Source organism: Acanthaster planci, linkage group LG02, assembly GCF_054643075.1.
Source record: "Acanthaster planci isolate LZ-2023a linkage group LG02, COTS_SCS, whole genome shotgun sequence".
Lineage (NCBI taxonomy): Eukaryota > Metazoa > Echinodermata > Asteroidea > Valvatida > Acanthasteridae > Acanthaster > Acanthaster planci.
The window spans coordinates 16,524,060-16,541,916 of record NC_141778.1 but is presented as its reverse complement, the minus strand read 5'-3'; the positions used below and the strand labels follow the sequence as shown (position 1 = coordinate 16,541,916).

General features: G+C 41.6%; 1 pseudogene across 1 annotated transcript; it reads left to right on the top strand.

Annotated features, from left to right (window-relative positions):
* Window positions 1–3,718: 3,718 nt before the first annotated feature.
* Window positions 3,719–16,005, top strand: LOC110984426 (steroid 17-alpha-hydroxylase/17,20 lyase-like; annotated as a pseudogene). The gene is made up of 9 exons (XR_015424465.1): window positions 3,719–4,140; window positions 6,454–6,633; window positions 7,492–7,585; window positions 9,150–9,308; window positions 11,835–12,052; window positions 12,224–12,349; window positions 13,174–13,413; window positions 13,676–13,774; window positions 14,089–16,005. The product of XR_015424465.1 is annotated as a steroid 17-alpha-hydroxylase/17,20 lyase-like (transcript).
* Window positions 16,006–17,857: the final 1,852 nt, after the last annotated feature.

The window sequence follows — 17,857 nt, the reverse complement described above, 5'->3', positions numbered from 1 at the left end:
AGTACAGCATGAATAACTTAATATAAAATTAGCGTCTCTGCTACATGTCCATAATGCATAGCTGAGACCCTGAGAGATGAAGGACCGAGAACGAGTAAAACTAGGGGGCGCTAGGATTCCACGATTTGCAGGAGCGCAACACTATATCTATTCACTTCGTGTATAGGGTGCACCCCTATAAATAAACTCCCAAAGGCACCAGAGATACATCCCTATACTCCAGAATTAAATACTCACAACTCCCACAGGTGTCCTAGCCGGACAGAAAAATAATACCCGACATGTCCTCTCTCATTTTCCTTTAAAGTTTTAGGGTTGACTAATGAATTTTTGAGAAATTCTCACCCAAAGCAGACCACCCGTAAATTGAGGGAAATTTACCTGCCTAGAAAACAAGGCTTCATGGCCATTTTAAGTTGGAAATGCATCCCTCTGCAAAACGGCTAAAATAGTACCACTTTCGGACGCGGTTGCATCCACGTTGCTCAGAATTGGAAGCCCTCAGTCCAGGCCAGAGGTTCAGTGCCACATTTCTTCCATTACCAATTCCAGGCTCTCGGGACTCTCTAATATAGAATATTTTGAACGTATAACCTTTAGAAATGAGCTCGGGGGACACATTTCTGGCCTATTTACCTGGGGTACCCTACGGTATACAAGCAATACAATGTTTTATCTCATGAGATGTAAAGTGCCCCCTCCCCCGAAAAAATGGACCAATTTGCGACTTTTCATATCCTTCCTTCCTCTTTGATTTTTAACAAACTAATAGTGAATAACTTTATCCGTAGCCAAATTAATAATTTGTACACAATCATGTGAGGAATTACATCAAATTCATTCACATGCTGGGCAAGTTTAATTCAAATTGACAGTAAAACCAAATTTTGTTATCATGTTCGTAAAGACATTCGTTGTAGTGTTTCCTGTAAAAGAATAAATGATGATTCTTTATGGGAGTGGAGAGTCTTTCCTTTTTTCGTCGAAAAAAGCAATAAATTACCGCGGAGAAATTTACAAATTATTGAACACACTGCGGTGAGGCGCCAGGGTTAAGTACTTCCCAAATTCTACTGTCTGACTAAAGATGTAAATTGTAAATGAGGCTAAGGATCATTGACCGTCTATCAAGCAAGAACTTAGAGGTAGGTAACTGTTTCTTTATTTTTTTTTAATTTATTAAGTTCTTTCTGGTGATGGTCGCTCTGAAATGTGATTTATTTGGAAGATTCCGATCGATCCACTTATTTCTTCATGAGCATTGTGAACTTTGCCAAGTTTGTGACTGGCTCTGTGTGAACAAAGATTCATTTCATTTCATTTATTTATTTGATATCATTTTGTATCCAACATTATTGAAATACATTGAAATTTGTTGTGGTTTGGCGAGCGTTAAAAATTTGACAATCAAAATATAAATATAAATACAAAACAATAATAAACGACGCTACAAAAATTTACACCAAAATTACAACAGATAACTTCAGACAGCATGAGTACAATAACGATTGATAAATAAAATAAGATGAAGACAACAATAAAATCTGATGAATTACGGGTTAGGACTTTGATCGCACCTGTACATGTAGATTCAAACGAATTGCACTTGGGTAAAAACTGCCATTGGGTTTGCAATCCTCCGTTGTACATACATCAAACTCCATTAACAAAGTGAACTGATTTATTAATTGAGAATTAAAAGCACTATATGAAATATACGTGTAAGACCTGCAGGGCCCTATTCATAGAACTGCTTAAGCACAAAATTTGCTCAAGCAGGAAAAATTTTGCTTAATAAACAAAGATTGCCAGCTCAAACTCTATCTGATTGTTATGCTAACCAAAAAAAAATAATAATAAAATAAAACACCTAAATACAATCCCAAAAAAGAATACATCACATGGAGGTTTGGCTGGTTACCTGATTTATCAAGTAAGGTTTTCTTGTGCTTAAGCAAATTTTGTGCGTAAGCAGCTCTATGAAATTGGCCCCAGCTATCAGTTTGATTAATGCCCAGTAAGTGACTTCGTCACAAAGATGGACGCGCCATGATTTGCAAGCTCCCATTGGACGATCGCTGAAGTCTAGTTGCGCGTTAACTTCCGGTTCCATGGTTCCATGTAAACGGCGACCAGTTCATGTATGTGCAGTGCATGTGCACTGGGCGTTGTTAAAACTGAAGTGACGTCACATTACGAACCGGATAATAATAGACTAACAGTGCTTGGTAGTGCTATGCATCATACACGCAATACGCACATATCATGAATTTAGCCCCTGGCGTCGTGGATTTTACACTTGAAGTCATAAAATTTAATGAGGATATATGTTGATCATGGTAAAACGTTCCACTGTAGGAACTAGTAGTTAATGTGGCTCAGACCAATGCGGTTAAAACCGTGTGAAATGAGGAGACTGCAAGGCCTAAAAGCAAAGGAATGCTAAAAATTTTAATTGAGTCCTTGCATGTCTTCGTTACAAATTTAAGGTTAATAATGGTACGCATCATTAAAAGGAATGGATCCTAACGAAACGTCCATGAGCACAATTACTCGTTCCTGTGTTTCGTTTCGTTTCCTGTGGTATGACAGTGACGGTATAAATTACCTAATTATGCAAAAATAATGCTTTTCATTTAATTGCGGCTACATTTCAGTCTGGAAGTAAAGAATCCTTATATTTGCAATGAACTTCAAACAAGAGAAAATAATGTCTAGCACTATAGTATTTCTATTATTATTTATGTGCAGTATATTTCTACTCGACTCTGTTATACGCTGTACAAGAGTGCGTGACCGAAAACTTACCCTTGCTATTGCCGAACCTTATGACTGAAGTACGCTCAGCATGCAATTAAGGCAGATCTTTTAAAAATTGGCACGCCTAAAAATTGAAAGACCTTCAGTATGAGTGCGTCCGGGAGCTAAATTTAACAAATGATTTTGTTGTCATAACCGTTCGTGGCCGCTCGTGTGTTGGCCCATGCGCACTGAGCACGTCAAAGAGAAAGTCTCCATTTTCGCAGACGTACCTCGTGAAAAAGTCAATGGCCATTTTGCAAGAAGAGCAAGTCCGATTTTCATAAAGTAAGTGCCAAAATGACCGTAAGCTATCCCTGGGAAAGAAGAATCAATACGGTAAAAACGCACTGAGACAAAATGGTCTCTTTGGTGTTGGAATAAGTAATTTTCATCCTTTTTTGTTGGAGTTGTACACTACTTTTATTGGATAAATCACTCTTTAATTCAATCAATCGGCTCACTAAACCAGGGATGCTCTGCAGTGATCAGGTCATGAATGTTAATTAAGCATTTATGAGGAAGCAGTTTCTTATTCGGTGCATAGGCCTATAATGAACTACCAGATTACACAAGGACCCCATGTTTAGTCTAGATTTCTATCGCCATTGCCTTGTATTTTAGATTTTTATCACGGCCGCCTGTTATTCCTTATTTACATTTCTTCGTCATCATAATGCAACACCCTGCTTGGCAAATAACACGAAATACCCTTTTACAAGATTTTCGCTCGTAACGCAGATGAAATCTAGGTGCTTAAAACGAGCGATTCACAAAAGTGCGCCTCCAAGAGCTTGCAACGCGTTCACAATCACGATGCGCGAAATATGTCGATCCAGTGCGCGTCTGGAAAGGGTCGACAGTTTCCACGCGTTGTGATTATCCAACGCGTTAAGCCCTCGTAGGCACACTGTTTTGAATCGCCCGTATTGTTCACAGAACTGAACTTGTAAACGGAGAAACCATGTGGCGTACGTCTTATGATGTACACGTATGTAAACCGTTTCGTGCACGTATGTGGGTAGGACCTTTCGCGTAAACGTCTGTTCTGTCTGATCGATTGAACTTAGTACAAATCCGGGTCACTGAACAATTCTGTCAGGTTGAAGGTTGTTTTGTTAACACGCATAGGACAGTACAGTAAAACCCTCTGCTTGGCACAAAAAATCGAGTTACTGAAGTCGGGAAAAATGGCTGTTGCGGAGGTTATCACTGAAAACGTGGGATTGGCTCTGATGTTCATAGTCACGTTTGTGGCTCTTCTGCTTTACCAGAACACAAGGAGGCCGGCGGGGTTTCCTCCAGGACCTCTCGCACTCCCCATCATCGGCAATGTACTCAGTAAGTTGTGTTATCACAGTGGACTATCAATCTTTGATCAACAGTGACATGGAGTCTTTACACATACCGTTGCGGTTGCGTGACAGTTAATGCAACAATCTTGCCAAGGCTCTTTTTTTAACTTTTTAACCTGCCAGTGCAGTCGATGACAGTGTTGCGTCTTACGGCTAAAATGGCTATGCCGGGAAATCATACCGTACCAAAGCTGTTTACATCAAACTCTGACCTATTTTTCGCTTCGTTCAGGCGGACGTACGCCACAGTTTATGCTGCATGACAATGTTCATATCGAAACAAATATCCATGTCATACCGGTACTTGCAAGAGCAGGTCCGATGTTCAGAAGCGGAGACCCCATGTGTTCCGGAGGCACCAGGACCCGTTTAAAACAATTCTGGACAACCAGACGATATTATTTAATTAACGGCCATTCTGAGTCGGTCTTGACTGACATTGCCGGCGGTGAGCTTTTGATGAAGGCCCAGATCGTGTCGGTTGAAAAACGCACAGCATTCCTTCCATCCGTCCAGCACATAAAATAATGGTCTCGCATGGACTGGGGACGGAATGGTGGGATTGCATGGCAGGTGTACGTTTTGACCAATGGACTTCCTAGGTTAATCTTTGAAACAGTTCAAAAGCACATTTCAAGGTGGCACTGAATTGACTTTCCATGCCTGTGCATGGTGGATCCAAGAAGAAACTTGATTCACAAAAAAGCTCATTATCCATTCCGGCTGGTTTTGCGATAAAATGTTCACTTACCACTCAGAATAGCCTTTGATTAAGGCGCCTGCAGCGAAATGGATAGTCGCTCAAGAGCGAGGAGCTGGAGGAGACTAGTTTAAGCACCAAACCAACGCACGAAGAAAGAATACAGGCGCCTTTGGAGCTTTGTTTCCAGTGGTTTATCTAAATTATTCAATATGCTAATGTTTATGAATTATTCACATTTCTCTGAACCAATCGTATTTTGGGGGCTAATTAAGTAGGCCCAGCATGGCAAGGCTACTTTTGTCCATGAAGTCTTTTATGGTGTTTTATAGTCGCCAAAATGGCGTCGCATCGTCCCGTTGCCACGACGCGATGCTACGACAGCTCCGTGTATGCATTGTGTCGTACCGTCTTTGCGTTTCGTAGTGCCGTCATGCCGTCGCGTCGTGCTGGCTCGTCTTCGTGTGGTCGTAACGTCGCGTCGCTTGTTATTGTATGGTATTTATGCGGTGAGGGTTAGGCCGTCCCGTCCTGCAGTCGTGCTGTTGCGTCCTGATGTCTTGCCGTCGCGTTGTGTCGTTGCACCGTCGTGTCATGCTGTCGCGTCGTGTCGTCATCCGTCGTATCGTGCTGTCGTGTCTGACTGTTTCTAAAATGGCTGGTGATTAATAAGGCCAACAGAGGGCGTTTGTCACAAGTCCTGGAAATGTGCGTTCACTGTAGGTACGTTGCACTACACCAAATACTCACCCATAGAAAACAGTGCAAAATCAGACCGAAAGAGTGCCGCCTGTTGACTCTCGGGAAGGGGTTGTCCTCTGGTTTTTTTTTCACTAGAAATTCAAAATTATGGCCAGAAGATCACTTCTCTTTTCAATTTTATGGGGGTTAGCCACGTGAAATTCTTTTATTCGCCTTTCCCTGAAGACGCCCCAAAATAGTGGTAAAACTACGCGCTCAGCTCTGAATGTAGCCGCCCGTCTCTATCCAAAAGGGTTTGGAGTTTTGGCTTTTTGTGGAAGAAATACCCCAGAACTGGAAACCACTTTTGGGATTTATAGAAATATTTCTATGAGCCCTCTTGATTATGGCATGTCTTATTGTAAAAGCACCGTGGGATCACAAAATGTTAACGAGCTCCTGCCCAGAAATCCAACAATTCGGTGGAAAGCACCCATAGGGCCTACAAGCTTTGATCATGAAAAATGAGAATTGAACTCCACTCCGTCTCTAAGGGTGCAAGTAATGAGGCGACAGCGAGAGCACATTGCGACGGCACGACGCGACGGCACGACGGAACGATGTGTTCTCGATATAATTGTTTCCTCAATGCATAGAACAGGGGTCCAGAAAGTTTAGGAAGTTTCCATTCCGGAGAATGTCTAGCTTGGAAGCCAGGCTAAAAAATAACAGTTGAGATGTAGGTTGGATCGTGCCAATCTCAATGCAGACGAAACCTAAAATGCAAATACTTTTAGACAGCTCTGAAAAAAATGTGCTGGCCTTGGAAGGTCTTGACTAGCGATTACAGTTAACTTTGCTGATTTCAAGCAAGCTTTGACCCACAATGGAATCACACAATAATTTGGATGATCCAAGCTTTCAGGTCTTCCGAACCAGTATATCAGATTTTCCTGCAACTTGCGGAGCAGTACGGCCGTGTATTTTCCCTGAAGCTCGGCAGCTTCTGGGTGATTGTCTTAAACGATGTGGAAGACATCCGTGAGGCTCTCATCAAGCAGCCGATCGCCTTTGCCGGTCGCCCCCCTTTATATTCACGTAAGTATGGGCATACAACATTCCTGTAACTTTTAATTCCCACTTGTTTTGAATTGCCATTAAATAACATGTATTCTAAATACACAAACAATGTTTGAGGTTTAAACATGGAGCGTTCAGTGAACAGGAGAAAACCAGAAGAATCAATATTACTTGGAAGAGTCACATAAAGATGCTGGTCGCAGTTGTTTCAAACAACCAATGTATCTATGAGATTCCCCGGCACAAATCGCTGAATGTTAAAGTAAAGGAGCTTTGGTCACTGAACTAAGCTTGCAGGACAAGCTGCCTATGGAATAGTAATCACGGCCCGGTCATAAGGATAAAGGACACCTTTGACTACAGATTACTTATGAGTGCATAGTTTAAATTCCGCCATGACCTATTGTAAAATGTGTTCACGATTCTGAGACTTTTGAAACACAATTACGAGGTTGCACAGAGCATCTGTGTCCTTGGTCTGTGCTCAGAAGAGGCTCCAGACGAAGACTCCCTGCACACTAGTTCAGTATGTCTCAATTGACTTTGGGAACGTTCGTTTGTTTATTTGGGTTTTTCTTGTTTCTTCGTTTGTTGGGCTGTTGGGTTGTTTGTTGGTTTGTTTGTTTGTTGGGGTGTTGGGGTGATTGTTTGTTTGTTTTGGTGTTTGCTTATTTATTTGTTCTTGCCCAGTAACCTCCAAAACCCACATTAAAGAAAGCTTTGGATCCATCGATGCTGTATTAAATTAAAGAAACGAGTAACCTTTGCCTCAAGTGGCTGATCATCATTTATCTATCAAGGCAAGTGTATACAGTTAACCACCGATTGAACTTTGTAATAATATGCATTATTCGATAATTCGTTTTGGAAACACAGTCAGTTTGCTCACGGAAGGGCTGCAGGACATCGTATTCAGTGATTACAGTGAAGAATGGAGTCTCCATCGGAGACTTGGCCGATCAGCATTAAGGTACGCGTCCAGCTAGCGTTAAACTTAAACTCCATAGCGTTAGAATGCAGATTTTTCTCGTCCACATTCAGATAGCATCATTTATGTGCAGGTGCTTCCGGTTTTGTCACCCAATAAGATGTATAATTTTATTCTTTTGTTGGCTGCCCTCATGCAACACAATGGTGCTCCTTTTCTATGCATTTGTTTAGGGTGTCCATGCATTTTTTCAAAGTGACAGCCAGCATTCAAGCCTGCATGATCCGCCCAGGACATTCCTTTTGACCCGTGACATGTTGCGTAATGTTCTATTTATATACTTGGGCGATGCCTGACCTAAGATTTTATCAAGTGTCCTCATGAAATTCTTTGGTCAGGGAACCAGACTACACTTGATGCACTTTGTATTGTAGCGTGTCCTGCTTATTGGGCTCTGACGCTTTCACAGATACATACAGTCTATACCCAGCAAGAAATGAGACCGAGGGGTACCCCCACAACATGTCCAATCCCTATACACATTCCAGACTACTGTTACTTAACACATCCCCCCAAGATGTCTGAAAGGAATTCCCAGATTCCTGCGAGACAATGACCAACACAAAGCAGGGGGGTTCTCTCCGTCTCATACCTTGCTGCATATGATGCAGTCAGCCACGAATCGCCGTTCCGGGCAGGAAACCTCTGTTTTATTTCTGTTGACGTCACAACACTGTTTGTCACAAAGCTTTAGACACGAGGCGTCTCGGCGGGGACTGCGCAGGCGCGAGGCAGGAAAACCGCCCGCCGTTCGCATACCAGCGGGGGCAGCCAGCTAACTCCATGCGGGTCCGAGCTGGCGCCCCCACCGGCCGGACCCGCCGGCGCTACAGTGTTATTAATTTAGGCGTGCAATGTTAGAATACCGAACTGGCTCGTTCTGGTTTTCATACTACCAACCTAGTTCCCCAGAGCCGCGCACTTGTTCCCTGCAGGAATCAACAGTACACATCAAGATTGTGTGTGAGTTGGACGTACCGAGCCGAATGGTTTTGCACAATAGGGCTTCCGTTGTCTGCACGTAGAGACACACACAGTGCAGCTTGGTGCTGTATCTTGAGACCTCATCAGCATGGCAGACAAGCACGATGACAGTAATTTTGATCGCAAAAACCTTGAAGAAAATTTCTCTGCCACTCTCAAATTGGTACAACTGCCTGCATCTGGTCTCTTGAGATTCCCTCCTAAAGGCATACAGCTTTTCCTTTCGAATGACCCTACGAACGCTGCCATTTTGAACATTAGTAAATGCTCCTCATTTTCAAGCTTGCCCTGACCCAGTCTTGAAAAATGTCAAGTAAATACTCCAATTCTGTAGAGCTTACTCATTTTTATTCACACAAAAAGAAGCGACTATTTATTGTCAAGCACAAGCTTAAAGAGTAAAAAGTAAATACTTTTACTTTTTAGCAATTACACTAAAGTAAAAGCATTTGCTTCATTATTATTCATACAAACACGAGTAAATGCTTCAAAAATGGTAGTAAAAGCAAATGCTACTTTTTATTCATACGACCCATGGAAGTCTTACGTGGTTTTTATGAAGGCACTTCGCAGAGGGCGGCAATCTCGAAAAACTTGTACACGGGGTCCTACCCGGAGTATCCAAGGTACTAGACCAGTCAGCAGGCAAGCCGATTGATCTCCAGGACGTTTTTGAAAAGAGCATCTATATTGTTCTGGCAACCATGTGCTACGGTAAAAAGTAAGTAAAACACGTGTATCTGTATTATTTGTCAAGCAGTGACAAGGTGCAAGGTCTTGTCAATGTAGGGGAGGGTGTTGATAAAAGATAGAGACAAGCAGACCCTTTTTCCAGTCGTCCAGTCTCAGCAAATCAGTAGCTAGTTGCGATCGTTGGCAAGTCAAACTCTTTAATTTTTATTTAATAAAATGTACAGAATCACTGCCTTGACAATCATCGTAGTATACTGAGCTCATTTAACTGTTCTGCAAAGTCCTTCCGTTTGTCAACCGACATTGCTTGATATCGTTCTGGTGCTTTGTTTGTCCCAGACATAAGTTAATGCCATTCCAAGCATCTTTCACATTTCTAGTTTGAAACATGCATTCTATCTTTTCCTTTTTTGTAAGCTTTTTTCGCTTGCTTAGTCTCAATTCTGATTTTCCTATTGATAGCCCGACGTTCGCTTTTAGTTCCTGACTTAAAACTACCTTTTTTCAATAATTGTCCGTTTCAAAGATTTTGAAACCCACGGTTTATTATTAGGGTATACTTTTACACTTTTCCGAGGTATTTATCATATTTAGGCAGAGCAAAATATACTGTCGTTGCTTCGTGGATGTCTTCACATGCACTAATTATGACATACCAATCTGTGCACTCGTAGCATCCTTGTAGTTTTTCAATCGTGTTCTTTGCCCAACACTGAATCTCTTTCATCGCAGTTGGTTGAATTTTGATTTTAGGGGTACAGTCCACTATAAATTCAAGTCCCAGTGAAAACAGTGTAAAATCAGCACATAACATGCATACGAACATTCCTGAGATTTCTGAAACAAACTTAAATTATTGTCTGGTCCCTAATCTTTCTATTTATTTTAAATTTTTTGTGGGTTAACCAATTACATTTTTAATTATTTCCACAAAACCAAACCACCCCCTCCCTAAGAGTGATTTTTCCGAAGTTTAATTCAGCCACTTTTTAAGTGGTAACCCCTTAACTTTCTCGGGCACTTAGCACCATTTTTCAACCGTAGTTTTTAGACATTCTCCCCTCTTATGAAAGCTAAAAGACCCAAGGAGTTGATCCTGGAAACGACTTACATAAGCCCACCATTTGGGGGGCCAAACAATCTCCTTTTTCAAAAGATACTGAGGGGGCACTTTTATTGCTAATAGGCTGGCCAGAAATTCTCACTTGAATTAGTGAACTACACCCTTAGGTCTGTATTGGCAGGAACTAGTAAAACTGTGACCGCATGATCCAAGGTATGTTTCCGTAGAACAGGACAAGAGTACATTGTTTCGTCAAGTAGCGCATGAGGTATAATGGAAGAAGGAGGGTAAGCTCTTCTCCTCACCGAACACTGGTTGAAATCCCCTTGAATGAAAAAGGGGGTATCAGGGGAAATCGTCCGCAGCTTCTGGACTATGTCAACGATGTGTTGTGCTGCCAGTACAGCGTTAGCAGAAGGCGGGACGTAGGCAAGAGTTATGAATAGTTGACCGAATTCTTGGGGTAGATTTAGGTCGAAGTGAAACAGACAAAAGTTTGAGATTTGATGTGCTCATTTTTGGCGTATAGTTACATTTGCACGACAGCACCAGGTTTTTTTTTCTGACATATTTGCACAGCCCACCGCCACAAGATTTCCGTGACACGGATGTGTCCCCGTCGAGACGTATACTCGACCCAAAGCCGTCCAAAGATATGCACTGGTCACTAATATTGTCAGCCATGTCTCTGTGAAGAACAGAACACCGGCATTGTGGACTCAGACATGCCGATCGAACTCTTGATTGCTTAGAGTTTGTCAAAATTACCATTTGCTGAAGTGGGTCAAAGAGCGCGTACACTCATGATACATGAATTGGACTTTAATATGTCTGCTGTCTTTTGTCCCATTTCCTCTGGAAGTACATCAAGAGGGAAGGCGCTGGTGGGAAGTAAGAGAGAGATGGAACTCATGGCTATATATTTGGCGGCCATTTTGGGTCTGTGTAGTCGTAGCACCTGCTGCACAACAATTAACGTCAGGAAAAACAACACGAAAACTCCGGGAAATCGGATGTCTTTCATCCGATACATTCCAGTCTTTCCAACAGCAACTCCCTCATCAATGGCAAACTGATCGAAATTCTTTCTAAAACACTAAAAGCACAAATGAAAATACGAGAGAACAACGGCCACCGCGCCACTTGTGCAGCGCTGTCAATTTCATCAGGTTGGTTTCTCACCAGGAAGACGAGATTCTTGCTTGAATTTGCAGATGCTGTGAGCCCCAAACGCAGAGACAATGATAATACATGCCCCAGAGTGACAAAATATTACTGGATATTTTTCATGTTCTAAATGCTCAGATATTAGAAAGGCCAATAGTGCACCAACAAGCTAACGTAACCTCTAAGATTGAGCTAATGCAGTACAAAGGCTTCGTCATCGTAGGAATTCAACAGCTCCAGATGATTATCGCAATTTAATTTTATCAGCCATAGATTTTGCTTCATCAGCAGGCTAATTTGTTATCTATCTATCAATCTGAACAGCTATGACTTTGACGACCCATCCCTTGCCAAATGGTTGGACAATAACAAGGAGGTTAAACGCCTCGTCGGGATCGGCCTGCCGCAAGATTTCATCCAATGCCTTCGGTATCTACCGACGCCCGTGACAGCCAGGGAGAAACGGATGAGGCGAGTCATGTACGAAGAGGTGCGGTACATATACGAGGAGTTCAAAGGTCACCGCAGTTCCTTCGATCCGGGTATGGTAATTACCAAAGGCCGTTTGCGCAATACACGTAGATATTGCTCCAGAAGCCTGCACCTTGCAGTACATTATGTAAATGACTGATGATGTTGATGTTGTATTAGATCAGTAGCTGACCTGAATAGACTGTGAAAAGTTACTTTGATTACCCTTTCTCCTACATTAGAGAATATTCGCGATCTGTTTGATTCACTGATTGCGGCCCAGCGGACAGACGCAGCTCAGGGTGGGTCAAGGGTTGATTTTCTGACAGACACGAGGATCGTTCAAACAATTCACGACGTGTTTGGAGGTAAACACTTCCTTCTGTTTTTTTTTTCCAACTGAGTCTTTTGGGGGTACAAACAAAATACACCGCACACAATTTCAACTGTTCTATATTCGGTTGGACTGATCTTTTTATTTTTTTATATTTTGGGGCTTTCAATATCACTTTTTTGACAAACTATCGCTTATATTTAAAATGTTGTTGGATGGTTAATACTCCTTTTGAAAGTGAAAAAAATAGGTGGGTGATTCAACATTAACAAAGTGGACAAACAGTGGTCTTTTGATTGAAAGCAACTTAATTTGAAGGTTGGATTTTCAAGTAAGCAAAATGACACGATCTCTAATTTTCGACGTCATGTAAAGTGTATTTTGGATGCAGATTTGCAATATTGGATGTAGTCCCGTTGGGTCGATTACAGGTGCTTTCACAATTTCATTTGCAAGTCTTCCCATTCAGTCTCAAGCAACAGGGTGGACGATGACAGAGGAATACTTCTGTTGTCTTTCATTTTAATACAGAGTCTCCCCGTGAACGCAACCAAATATAACATTCATTTTCCCCAGATAATTGTCGGAATAGGAAACTTAAAAATGTATGTTATCTAAACTGAAGACTAAACTATAACCAAGCGATGCATTGCAGAGATCATTTTGATTGTGTGGGATAGCTGCCGTTTCATTTGTCTCCTGGGATTTACCACAGCGATTAAAATGGATACATGCTTTTTGACACTTAGCACCCTTTAGAGCATGAAATCCTAAATAAATTCGTGCAATGTCAACATCTGACCCGTTACTTTTATCGTTTCAACCTTCGACATCCCAAATTAATTTTGAACGTTTCAGCTGGTGTCGACACGACGATTCCAGCGCTTTACTGGGCAGTCGCTCTCGTGATTGAACATCCTCAAATCTTGGAGCGCGTTACCAGAGAGATAGACACAGTTATAGGTCCAGACTGTCTGCCTTGCCTGTCACACCGAGGCTCTATGCCTTACACAGAGGCTACATTGATGGAGATCTTCCGATACGGAGCGACCACGCCAGTTGGACTGCCAAAATCGACGACGAGAGACACGACCTTCCGTGAGTTGTATAATCATTCGATTCTTGATATTTGGTGAATAAAATCATAGACCAACTTGATGTGTTGCAACAAATTAAAACTATGAAAATTCAAAAATAAGTGATTTCCGGCGATTACATGCACTAAGCATAGAACTTGTCGATTCACACTGTTCTCAATAGGTCATAGTGTCTCTCTACAACATCACCAGCCGAATAATGGACAGTTCCACACTTTAGCCGTTGCCTTTCCAAGTGGCTGATTTGTACTTTGTCCTTTCAGGTGGATTTACTATCCCGAAGAAAACCATGGTTATGGTGAATCACTGGGCTGCCCATCATAGCCAGAATCACTGGGATGAGCCTGCCAAGTTCAAACCAGGTACTGGAAGTGGATTTAGGTCGGCCAGTGATTTTAAATTCATACAGTTATTTATATAAATATGCAACATCATTATGCGCAGTGATTGCCTGCAATATAAATGAAGAATTATAAAAAGAGTGGGATGAATGGTGCAGTTTTAGGGCAAGGTACCCATGCGTAAGTTAGACAACTTAATTCCAGGTGAACAGCGGTGCAGTTTTGATTTTTCCTGGAAGTATTTTTGAGGAGGGGGGCAATTAGTGACAACCATTCCGCCACCACTTGAAATTGAAACAACTGATAACAAAAGCCTTTTTAACGGCTTGGCACAGAACGCTTCCTAGACGAGAGCGAGACCAAGTTGATCAAGACCCCGGCGAGCTTCATGCCCTTCGGTGTCGGCCGTCGCTCCTGCATCGGGGAGAACTTTGCCAGGGGTGAGATCTTCATCCTGTTCTGTTGGCTCTTCGGCCGTTACACCCTTAAAGGTGCCCGGCAGAGAGGAGGAGTCGCTGCTGAGGACGAAAGTATCACAAGAGCTGACTGAACATGACCTGTGTCCCTATGAGGTTATCGTGCAGAAGCTGTAAACAAAATCGTTGACACAATGTGATTGAACTTACTGACCTGACCGATGCCACGAGTGGTGTAGCATTTCTTCGTTTTTTTCTGTAGGGCGAAATTTTTGTTCCCATGACAAACATGTCCATATAATAAACTGTCTTTCAACTTTTGGTTATTCGGCGGTGTTCTATCCTATTGTGTTAACCTGACAACTAAAGACTTTTCACACAATGAACGAGCGGAAGACGTTCTTTTCGCCTTCACAAGTCAATTCAACTTCCCCTCTCTGAAAAGTGGTTTCAAAGTCATGGCCATTGAAGGTTATCCATCGTAAAACAAACAGGAAAAGTTAGTTTCGTGAGCCATCATGTAAAATTAACTACGTATTCAATGGTGTGATTTACAACGAACAAATCTAAACATTTGTGTCTCCGTGATTTCATCTAAACCCTCCGCTGCACAGGGCCGACTTTTTCATATTAATGCTCGGACGCTGTCATATGAGTATCAGCTGAATTCACGGCACAGAGCCTACTTTTTACACCCATTGCACCAAGGTGATCGTTTTGAGATCGCTTCCTTTATAACCACAAAAATGTGACACCCCCAACACAATGAAACTACTCAGACAGCTGTCTACAGCTCAGAGACACATAAGAGAGACCGACCATTGATATAAAACAGGCCCAGGCTTTCCCAGGCTTTCCAAGGCTTGCCCAGGCACTTTCTTTGTCAATAATCCCTTATCAGCACGTGGTTTAGATATTTACATACAATTCCCATGGGACGTGGCTGGAGGCGGGCTCTGGAAAAGAATGAAGCAGCTCAGGGGAAGTCCCCATGTTAAAGGTGACTAAACTAGGCTGTTCAGCATCTACAGAGATGCAAATTAACAGGAGGTTTTTGCATTTGGCCGAATTTTTTTTAATTACGTAATTACAAAAAAGGGGATCGTCATAGTAGCCATTCCGATCTGCCCAAGGTAAAGCGTATATAAGTAAGAGTGTGAGCAAGTTTGCTTATCCCTATGTGAATGATGGATCTGAGAGACGATATCCACGTAACGCTGTGTAGACGTGCACATGCCCACACCACGTACAACCTGCTCAGAAAATAGATTAGGCGTGTAGGGATCTATTGACAAAGGTCAAGGAAACCATTAATATTTGTCAAGAACACCAAATATCTTCAAGAGGTGCGTAAACCTATATGTGTTAAATACTCTTATACTGACAGATTTGAATCACAGTCATTACGTCCTACAGGTTTTATTTTGCCTAATAATGATGGCAAAGACACCCCGTGTTCTAATTAAGAGGGTTTAATTTGCACGCATTTACGTCGCTTTTCTTTAATATTTTTGGATGTATTCTGTTTGCCTTCCATTGCTGTACTTGATTATCTTTTTTTAATGGTGTTTGTGATTGAAAAATGTTCAGTTTGCTGAAATACTATTACTCTGGTCTTTTCGGTACTTGACACGCAGAGTTTTCAGGCTCTGGCTTTAATTAACTTAGATTTAGGAAAGCGATCCACCAAACTTTAATTTCATTGCTTTTGTATAATCAGAGTTTTGATTGATTTTATTTTGAAGTATGTAAGAATTAATGTCTTTTAATTAATTAATGTTATGTCTTATATTTAATTTTTGTTACCAAAAATCGTGTTGAATTGTCATTTTGTTATTGTTTGTATGGTTTGTGTCATTTTTGACCGCTGTCATAGCAAGGACATGTTGTAAGTAATCGTAGGTTTAAGTTACAGGAGAAACCAAAGATACCGGTAATCGAGTTCCGATCAAATATTTCGCGAGAAAACAGTGAGTACGTGTCGCAGTTTCCGTCTCCAATCGCAAAACAACTCAAGTTGTCCTAGATGTCTTCAAACCAGTGGCTGACTTGCTTAGCCAGCTCCGGATCTGAGCAGCGCCTGCGCATAATGACGACTTTCTTTACGGGAAAAACGGATATACCGTGTTCGCCATATACAGAGTCGTAGCGGGCACCAACGAGCTTAAACAGGAAATTCCCGCAGAATGTTCAGAAATATTTTACACGACTTCTTAATATGGCCATGTTTCCAACCAGGAGCGTATCGACCATGGGCGTGGGGGAAATGCGGCACCCCCTAGTATAGGTTTTCCCGGCCGAATTAGTTGTAACAGCATCCAAATTCGTGAAAATGCATTTACATTCGAGCGATTTCTCGAAGCCCGTTACTCCCTTGGTCGATTTTCGAAACTTTGCGCATTCAGTTTCGTTTGTGGACGTTCAATCATGCACTTTCAAGGATTCAGTTTAGTAACAGTATGATTCAATTTTACGATGCACAAGCGTCACTCAATTTCGCCCTTGGTGACTGGGAGGTGGATTCCTACCCAAATTTTACTTTCATATCCGTCAATTGGCACTCATATTCGCAATGTTAGCGTTTCAAAGTATACGTACCCTAAGTATTGGAGAAAAGATAGAGTTTCTGTATAATCATGATACGTGTACAGTTCCAGAGACATCTTGATCGCTGGCGATATTTGCCCCGGATCTTTATTATCCCCAACCTTATCATTTAGCTTATAGGCCTAATTGTGTACTTTTGTTCGGTTAAATGCTTATGGGGATAATATCGTGTTGTTTTTTGAAGTAACATATTTCGGATTACACGAAACCAATTTTGTTCTTTCTTTTTATAAATCTTCAAGCAGGAACAATACAAATTACAAAATTACTGCTGAAAAGATTGAGTATTTGGTGATTGTTTTAACAATCATTTAATCAGATAAGATGAATTTGATCATTTCTTTTCTCGTTTTAAGCAGAAATAAATACGGACATTATAGACAAGAGGTTCTCCAATCAAAGTATAAGTTTACCGAGAGAGATTTTTTCTGCGAGTGAAACCGCTCTTCTTCATGACGGAATTTGAATAAATTAGTCAAGCATAAACCATTTCAAATTTGTAAATTAGACTTCGATGAAAAACATTGCACGGATGTCAGAAATGCTTGCCTATTCACGAAATCGCATGCCTTTTACGAGTACCACAGAGTGACCGTGCGAATTTGACTTCTGTTCTTGGGGTTTCTTAAACTGAACAGCGACTCCAACTTTGCTGGTTAACAGGAATTTGCAATGGCGTGCTCATTGAGTTAAATTGAATGGTTATTTTGGCTGATTGAATGTTGATCTGGATCGTCAATCAATTTCGCGCTAAATTGAATGAGCCTGACTTTAATTGGAGCGCCAATCTTAAAAAGTTGGGCGGAAAACCTATAATTAATTCCAGTCGGCAAACAGAGCTTCGGTCGGCAAATGAATCCAAAATTATAACATAAACGATGCTTTTCGTCGGCATTTCTCTTGAAGCATGACATGTAGCATACCACGGATAACTTTGAGAATTTTACACCACACAAAGTTCGCGAACAAGTTTCAAGTCGGCAAATTGACCCTGGCACACCCCCCCTAAGAAAATGCCCTCGGGGTGAGTCCAACCCAAAGTAAATTCACCGACTCTTGTGAGAATCTTTTCGTTGGAAAC